Genomic DNA, 8,985 nt, shown 5'->3' on the forward strand with positions numbered 1-8,985 from the left:
CCTCCACTGGAAGCCTCCTGAGGACCTCTGCTGCCTCTCCACTGCTGCTACAGGGGTATTTGTTGCCAAAGAGAGGCAACTGCACTGAAAGAGAATCTATGTTCAGCTCAGGGTACTGATCTAGATACTCATCCAACTCCCCCGTGAGAAGCACTCTTTCCAATTTTTGCAGGACGTTTAGACTGTCCTGGTCAAAACAGTCGCCAAACTGAACCTCCACACCATCCAACACTTAAAACAATTCTGCCCTATAGTGATCCACTGCTTTGCCAGCAAATCGTCATGAGTGTGTCTCAATGGATTCAATGGATTCAATCTAGTCAATCAATGTTGTTGCTTTCTCATACAGTGCAAGGTAGCTTTCGTCATTTCTCTTGCCCCTAAGAGTTGACCGCACACACTCGACTGCAGCCTGCATACCAGAGACAGTCTGAGTTTTCTTCTGCTGTGGCTCTTTTCCTTTCACCACCCTCACTGACTCACAGTCTGTCTCCTAGAAAATAAATAAGGTGTTTGCCATACTCCTAACTACCGGTACCCAAAACTACCCAATTAATCACAACAGCAATTCCATTGCCTTTAAACAAATCTTGGTTCAGTCACCAGGTCAAGTTGAGATTGGGGGTATCCATGACATTGTCCAATTATGTCCATATTTTACAAGTCTAAAAAAGAGAGAACATTTCATGTTGCCAAACAAAGACTCAACAAATTTACCTGAGACTCCCTGTCTCTGCCAGTCTGTCCCTGCCTATCTGTCCCCAGCTCTGATGTCTGTGTGCCATCTGTTGCCTGCTCTGCCTAATGACATTATTATGAAACATTTCCACTTCTTTCTTATAAATTTTTTATCAACTAGTCTTTGAGATATTAGGCTACTAGGGTTCTTACTTTGCATTTTGGTGTACTGAAAAATGTTCTGATGTCTGTCTTTTTGATTTTTTCTGCCATTTTTCTACCTGGCTGGCTGGCTACACACACACACACACACACACACACACACACACACACACACACACACACACACACACACACACACACACACACTGTGTGCAGGTCATTTACAGTAGGAGATGGGCTTCTATCATCTATTATCTTCTATCATTCTATAATGAGCTTCGATCTACCAGGGCTTGACAGTAAGCTGCAACCTTTTGTAATTTTAATATACACTGCTCAAAAAAATAAAGGCAACACTAAAATAACACATCTTAGATCTGAATGAATGAAATAATCTTATTAAATATTTTTTTCTTTACATAGTTGAATGTCCTGACAACAAAATCACACAAAAATAATCAATGGAAATCCAATTTATCAACCCATGGAAGTCTGGATTTGGAGTCACACTCAAAATTAAAGTGGAAAACCACACTACAGGCTGACCCAACTTTGATGTAATGTCCTTAAAACAAGTCAAAATGAGGCTCAGTAGTGTGTGTGGCCTCCACGTGCCTGTATGGCCTCCCTACAACGCCTGGGCATGCTCCTGATGAGGTGGCGGGTGGTCTCCTGAGGGATCTCCTCCCAGACCTGGACTAAAGCATCCGCCAACTCCTGGACAGTCTGTGGTGCAACGTGGCGTTGGTGGATGGAGCGAGACATGATGTCCCAGATGTGCTCGATTGGATTCAGGTCTGGGGAACAGGAGGGCCAGTCCATAGCATCAATGCCTTCCTCTTGCAGGAACTGCTGACACACTCCAGCCACATGAGGTCTAGCATTGTCTTGCATTAGGAGGAACCCAGGGCCAACCGCACCAGCATATGGTCTCACAAGGGGTCTGAGGATCTCATCTCGGTACCTAATGGCAGTCAGGCTACCTCTGGCGAGCACATGGAGGGCTGTGCGGCCCCCCAAAGAAATGCCACCCCACACCATGACTGTCTCCTCTCCTTTGTAATCACAGCACTCCATGGTCATCGACACCAGAAACTCGGCAATCCTTCCCAGGACTATTAAGTGTCTATAATCAGCACAAGTGCTTTCATTGCGTATTGTTAATATTATTGAAATTACATAGTTATGTTTACAGTGATATATTGGGGGGGGGGGGGGCAAATCATATTTCTACCAGGATGGGGGGGGGTCATGTGTCTCCTGCCCCCCCTGGGATTTCCACCTATGTTTATAGGCTACGAATTACATGCATTTCAAGGTTACTATACAACAATAATGAAAGCCTTTAAGCCACATTTTACACTTCAGTAGCAATAGGTTAAACTTTGGCCCAAACATAGAACCCGGTTTCACAAGTTTGGACAGCACCGTACAGCACAGCAGAGACCAGTACAGTAGTGTATAGTACAATACAGTATAGTACAGTAAATAGAGATGGGCAAAAATGTCAAAATACTACAAAGATCAATGTATCAGAATAAATTACAAAATACTTATATTTTGTAATGTATATAATTAAAATATTTTTATAAAAACAATTAAATACAAATATATATTTGCAAGTAGCTGGCCCAGACAGCAACAACATTCTCAGTAAAGGTTACCTAAACGTTTTACATGCTATGAATGTTATATGTTGTTGTTATTTTCTACATTGTAGAATAATAGTGAAAAAATCTAAACTATGAAATAACACATATGGAATGATGTAGTAACCAAAAAAGTTTTCAACAAATATTTTTTCTATTTTAGATTCTTCAAAGTAGCCACCCTTTGCATGGATAATGACTTTGCACACTCTTGGCATTCACTCAACCAGATCACCTGGAATGCTTTTCCATTAGTCTTGAAGGTGCTTTTGCTTCACTCTGCGGTCCAACTCATCCCAAACAATCTCAATTGGGTTGAGGTTGGGTGATTGTGGAGGACAGGTCATTTGATGCAGCACTCAATCACTCTCCTTCTTGGTCAAATAGCCCTTACACAGCCTGGAGGTGTGTTGGGTCATTGTCCTTTTGAAAAACAAATGATAGTCCCAGATGGGATGGCATATCGCTGCAGAATGCTGTGGTAGCCATGCTGGTTAAGGGTGCCTTGAATTCTAAAGAAATCACTAACAGTTTCACCAGCAAAGCACCCCCACACCATCACACCTCCTCCTCCATGCTTCATGGTGGGAACCACACATGTGGAGATCCTCTGTTCACCTACTCTGCATCTCACAAAGACACAGCGGTTGGAACCAAAAATCTCACATTTGGACTAATCAGAACAAAGGACAGATTTCCACCAGTCTAATGTCCATTGCTTGTGTTTCTTGGCTCAAGCAAGTTTCTTCTTGTTATCTTCTTATTATTGGTATCCTTTAATAGTGGTTTCTTTGTAGCAATTCGACCATGAAGACCTGATTCACGCAGTCTCCTCTAAACAGTTGATGTTGAGATGTGTCTGTTACTTGAACTCATTTATTTGGGGTGCAATTTCTGAGGCTGCTAACTCTAATGAACTTATCCTCTACAGCAGAGGTAACTCTGGATCTTCCTTTCCTGTGGCGGTCCTCATGAGAGCCAGTTTCATCATAGCGCTTGATGGGTTTTTGCGACTGCACTTGAAGACGTTTTCCGGATTGACTGACATTCATGTCTTAAAGTAATGGTGGACTGTTGTTTCTCTTTGCATATTTGACCTGTTCTTGCCATAATATGGACTTGGTCTTTTACCAAATAGGGCTATCTTCTGTATACCAACCCTACATTGTCACAACACAACTGATTGGCTCAAACGCATTAAGAAGGAAAGAAATTCCACAAATGAACTTTTAACAAGGCACACCTGTTAATTGAAATGCATTCCAGGTGACTACCTCTTGAAGCTGGTTGAGAGAATGCAAATAGTGACCAAAGCTGTCATCAAAGCAAAGGATGGCTACTTTGAAGAATCTCAAATGTAAAATATATTTTGATTTATTTAACACTTTTTTGGTTACTACATGATTCCATATGTGTTATTTCATAGATTTGATGTCTTCACTTTTATTCTAAAATGTAGAAAATTGTAAAAATAAAGAAAAACCTTTGAATGAGTAGGTGCGTCCCAAATTTTGACTGGTACTGTATGTGGAAATGAACACACCAAAATGAAATGCAAAGCACATTGGATATTATTATTGTCCTTATTTCAGGACTGAACTAATTAGAATAATACTCAGCATGCTTTGGAATTGTTCATTTTTAAATATACAATCAGTTCACTTAGCAGACACTCTTATTAAACAATAGTGCCATCAGACTTCTGATACCAATGTTGGGTGAAAGGGGGGCACGAAGTTGGGAACCGCTGTAAATAAAAATGGTATAGAAAATATATTCTGTATTATGAAAATACAAATTACAGGTATTTAACGTATCTTCTTACAAAATACATTGGAGTGTAGTTCAGCCCAGTGTAATACAAAATAGTCAAATGTAATTGAAAGACATATTTAAAATACATGTAACAGAAATACTGCCCATCTGTGACAGTAGAGCACAGTAAAGTACAGTATAATGTACTATTTTGTACCGTACCCCACTGTACTGTTCTTTACTGTACTGTACTCTACTCTGTGCTCTACTGTACTGTGCTGTACTGTACTGTACTGTACTGTCAAACTTGTGAAATATAGACGTCTGTGATTGGTTCAGATTTGGTTTGAACTGTCCAAATGTGGTTTTGTTTGGGGGCAGAGTTTATTAGAATAATACCCAACATGCTTTGCTCGTGTTCATTTTTTACATGTACATTTTGGGCTTTTAGCAGACACTCTGATCCATAGCTACTTAGTGCATTCAACTAAGGTAGATAAACAACCACATATTACAGTCATAGGAAGAACAACTTTTCTGTTACCTTTACTTTGTTCTGTTATTTTTTGTTGTTGTCTAAAAACTTTGAACATGATCACTGCCAGTACTAAAGCTTTTAAAAAAGCTAACATAAGTGCAAGTGACAGATGGTGTAACGCCCTGGCCATAGAGAGGGTTTTTGTTCTCTATTTTTGGTTAGGCCAGGGTGTGACATGGGTGGGCGTTCTAGGTTTCTTTTTCTATGTTGGTGGTTTTCTTTATTTTGGCCGTGTATGGCTCTCAATCAGGAACAGGTGGAGTTGGTTGTTGCTGATTGAGAGTCATACATAGGCAGCCTTTTTTTCCTTTGGGGTTTGTGGGTGAATGTTTTCTGTCTAGGTTTGTTAATCCTGACAGGACTGTTTGTCTGTCATTCCTTGTCGTGTTTTCTTTTTGTATAGTGTTCATTCGTTTATTAAAATCCTTAATATGAACACATCCTCCGCTGCACCTTGGTCTCAATCTGACGACGGCCGTTACAGATTCACCCACCAACAACGGACCAAGCAGCGTGAGAGGAAGGAGCAGAAGGTTCAGGATTCTTGGCAGTGGGAGGAATTACTGGACGGTAAGGGACCATGGGCTCAAGCTGGGGAGTATCGCCGCCCGCAGTGGGAGATCGAGGCAGCGAAAGCTGAGAGGCGGTGGTATGAGGCAAGGGAGCGCAACAGGCACGAGAGGCAGCCCCAAAACATTTTTTTGGGGGGGGCACACGGGGAGTGTGGCAGAGCCAGGATCGAATTCTGGGCCAACTCCCCGTGCTTACCGGAAGCAGCGTGGTACTGGTCAGGCACCGTGTTATGCTGTGAAGCGCACGGTGTCTCCAGTGTGCGCTCAGAGCCCGGTGCGCTATAGACCAGCCCCCCGCAAGTGCCATGCGAGAGTGGGCATCGAGCCAGGTTGGATTGCGCCAGCTCAGCGCGTCTGGTCTCCAGTGCGCTGATTCGGTCCAGGCTATCCTGCGCCAGCGCTGCGCACTGTGTCTCCGGGGCGCTGGGAGGGTTCAGTTCGTCCTATGCCTGCGCTCCGTCCGTGCCGGGCAAAAGTGGGCATTCAGCCTGGAGTATGGGTAGCAAGCCTACGCACCAGAACTCCAGTGCTCCCCCACAGCCCGGTTTATCCTGTGCCTCCTCCTCAGACCAGGCCTCCAGTGGGTCTCTCCAGCCTGGTCTATCCTGTGCCTCCTCCCAGGACCAGGCCTCCAGGGGGTCTCTCCAGCCTGGTCTATCCTGTGCCTCCTCCCAGGACCAGGCCTCCAGTGGGTCTCCCCATCCTGGTACATCCTGTGCCTCCTCCTCGGACCAGGCCTCCTGTGGGTTTCCCCAGCCTGGTGAGTCCTGTGCCTGTGCCTGCGCCCAGAGCCAGGCCTCCTGCATGTCTCCCCAGCCTGGTGAATCCTGGGCCAGAGCCGCCAGAGCCGCCAGAGCCGCCCGCCAGTCCGGAGCCCCCAAATCCTTAATATGAACACATCCTCCGCTGCACCTTGGTCTCAATCTGACGACGGCCATTACAGATGGGGGCAATAATAACTATTCCATACTGCAAACTTCAGTTTGATTAATCTTCCCATTTTAATTTAATTGCATATTTTTCATGTGATATAATGCTGTCTTCATTGACATGTAGACATTAGTGAATGTATGTTCGGTTGAAATTTGGCCATAGAAACAATGACCAAAAATATACGTATTTTCAACATCTGGAAAATACTTTTTTTCAACTGTCTGGAAAATATGGCTTTTCAACTTTCATTCAGACCCGAAAATGAACCTGATTTCAACTTCTGGAAAAGTCTTTTGAACATCTTTTCAAAGTAATTTTGCTCACTAGTATAGTATTGTTATAGGCTCGCCACTGCAAAGAGCCCTTTATTATATCAACAATATGGTTTTGCCAAAGCAGCCCCATCACAAAACAAATGCTTGGATCACGTTTGAGTACAAGCGTGAAAACAGCGTGCCAATACCTCATAACTCTGTTTACTTAAACATTGCCATTTTATGCTTCAGGGGGAGTTCACAGAATCCTAAATGGTGTCAGAGTCAGACAAGGTTGTATAACCAGGTATAGGGAGGGGGAGTAGAGCTATCAAATCAAATCAAATTGTATTCATCAAATTTAATTTATCCCATCCAGGTCCAGCGCACAGTGACGACTGTGTGATCACGCTCTCTGTAGCTGAGTAAGACCTTTAAACAGGTCAACATTCACAAGGCCGCAGGGCCAGATGGCCAGACAGATTACCAGGACGTGTACTCTGAGCATGCGCTGACCAACTGGCAAGAGTCTTCAGTGACATTTTCAACCTCTCCCTGTCTGAGTCTGTAATACCAACATGTTTCAAGCAGACCACCATAGTCCCTGTGCTCAAGAACACTAAGGTAATCTGACTAAATGACTACCGACTCGTAGCACTCACCGTAGCACTCCACACTGCCCTTTCCCACCTGGACAAAAGGAACACCTATGTGAGAATGCTATTCACTGACTACAGCTCAGTGTTCAACACCATAGTGCCCTCAAAGCTCATCACTAAGCTAAGGACCCTAGGACTAAACACCTCCCTCTGCAAATGGATCCTGGACTTCCTGATGGGCCGCCCCCAGGTGGTAAGGGTAGGTAACACCACATCCGCCATGCTGATCCTCAACACGAGGGCCCCTCAGGGGTGCGTGCAGAGTCCTCTCCTGTACTCCCTGTTCACTCATAACTGCATAGCCAGGCACCACTCCAACACCATCATTAAGTTTGCCAATGACATAACAGTGGTAGGCCTGATCACGACAACGACGAGACAGCCTATAGGGAGGTCAGAGACCTGGCCATGTGGTGCCAGGACAACAAGACAAAGGAGATGATTCTGGACAACAGGAAAAGGAGGACTGAGCACACCCCCATTCTCATCGACGGGACTGTAGTGGAGAAGGTTGAAAGCTTAAAGTTCCTTGGTGTCCAACAAACTAACATGGTTCAAGCAACACCAAGACAGTTGTGAAGTGGGCACGACAAAACCTATTCCCCCTCAGCAGACTGAAAAGATTTGTCATGGGTCCTCAGATCCTCAAAAGGTTCTACAGCTGCATCATCTAGAGAATCCTGACTCCAATATAATATAATTGATTGATATAATTGATTGTACAGAGGAACAAACATCAGTTAGGGCTGACTAGGGTCCGGAGAACATGCCAGTGCAAGTACAATTGAACTGAGTGTGGGTCACCACCTTTACACCTGAATAAAACATGACTTTGCCAGTATATTTATAGCACCTCTAATTACTACAGGAGCATGGTACAGCCTATTGACTCCTATGAATAATTGACACAATGACAACCACACGGATTTATGAAAAGATGGCGTGGAGAGGGTAATGAAACGTTGGGTTCTAGTATTTTTGTTGTTGTGTTTTATTAGGATCCCAATTAGCTGTTGCTGACACAGCAGCTACTCTTCCTGGTGTCATGACGTTGCCCTCTTTGGACACTGTGAGCACCATCCCCCTACCTCTGCACCATCTCCCTCTGTCTCCTACACCCAGGCTGCTGTGGTCAGAAGAGGTCATAAATTCCTATGAGGAGATCCTCTCCTCATGGCCACAGTATCGAGAGAGAGAGAGTTTTCATAGACCACACAAAGGAATTCTTCTACCTCACAGAACTTGACAACCGAACAATATTCAGGTTCTTGAGAAGGTATAAAAGATCGGTGAAGAATCCAGCTATGAACTGGTCCGTTTGGTAAAATTTTGTGAAACTCATGAGAGACAATACGGCCACATTACCATAATCATGTTTATACAATAGCCTCAGCTATAAGACTTACATATAAATGGTTGTATAAAATGAATGAATAAGGATGAAGCTATTTGTTAGATGATGGGATGCTATGTGATGATGTTAATGTGAGAGAGTTGTATTTCTGTTTAAAGTTTCACTAAGTCCTTGGCACGCCCCCAGGGACACAGACAGGACCTGGCGTCATGAGACAGCCTTTTTCTGCTCTTCCGAATAAAACCCCCACCTTGGTTTTCTATCACCAGACCGAGCTTACCTCAATTACGAGATGGCTAAAGGTTGGAGACCATGCATTTCTCTTGATTAACTTTTAACCATATCACGTGGTTAAACTCTTAGACTATCGATACCGACAGAATAAGAACAAGTCTTTGATATTAACTACTAGTCTGCAGCTAGGAATTCGG

The sequence above is a fragment of the Salmo salar genome, chromosome 12, assembly GCF_965601325.2.
Source record: "Salmo salar chromosome 12, fSalSal1, whole genome shotgun sequence".
Classification (NCBI taxonomy): domain Eukaryota; kingdom Metazoa; phylum Chordata; class Actinopteri; order Salmoniformes; family Salmonidae; genus Salmo; species Salmo salar.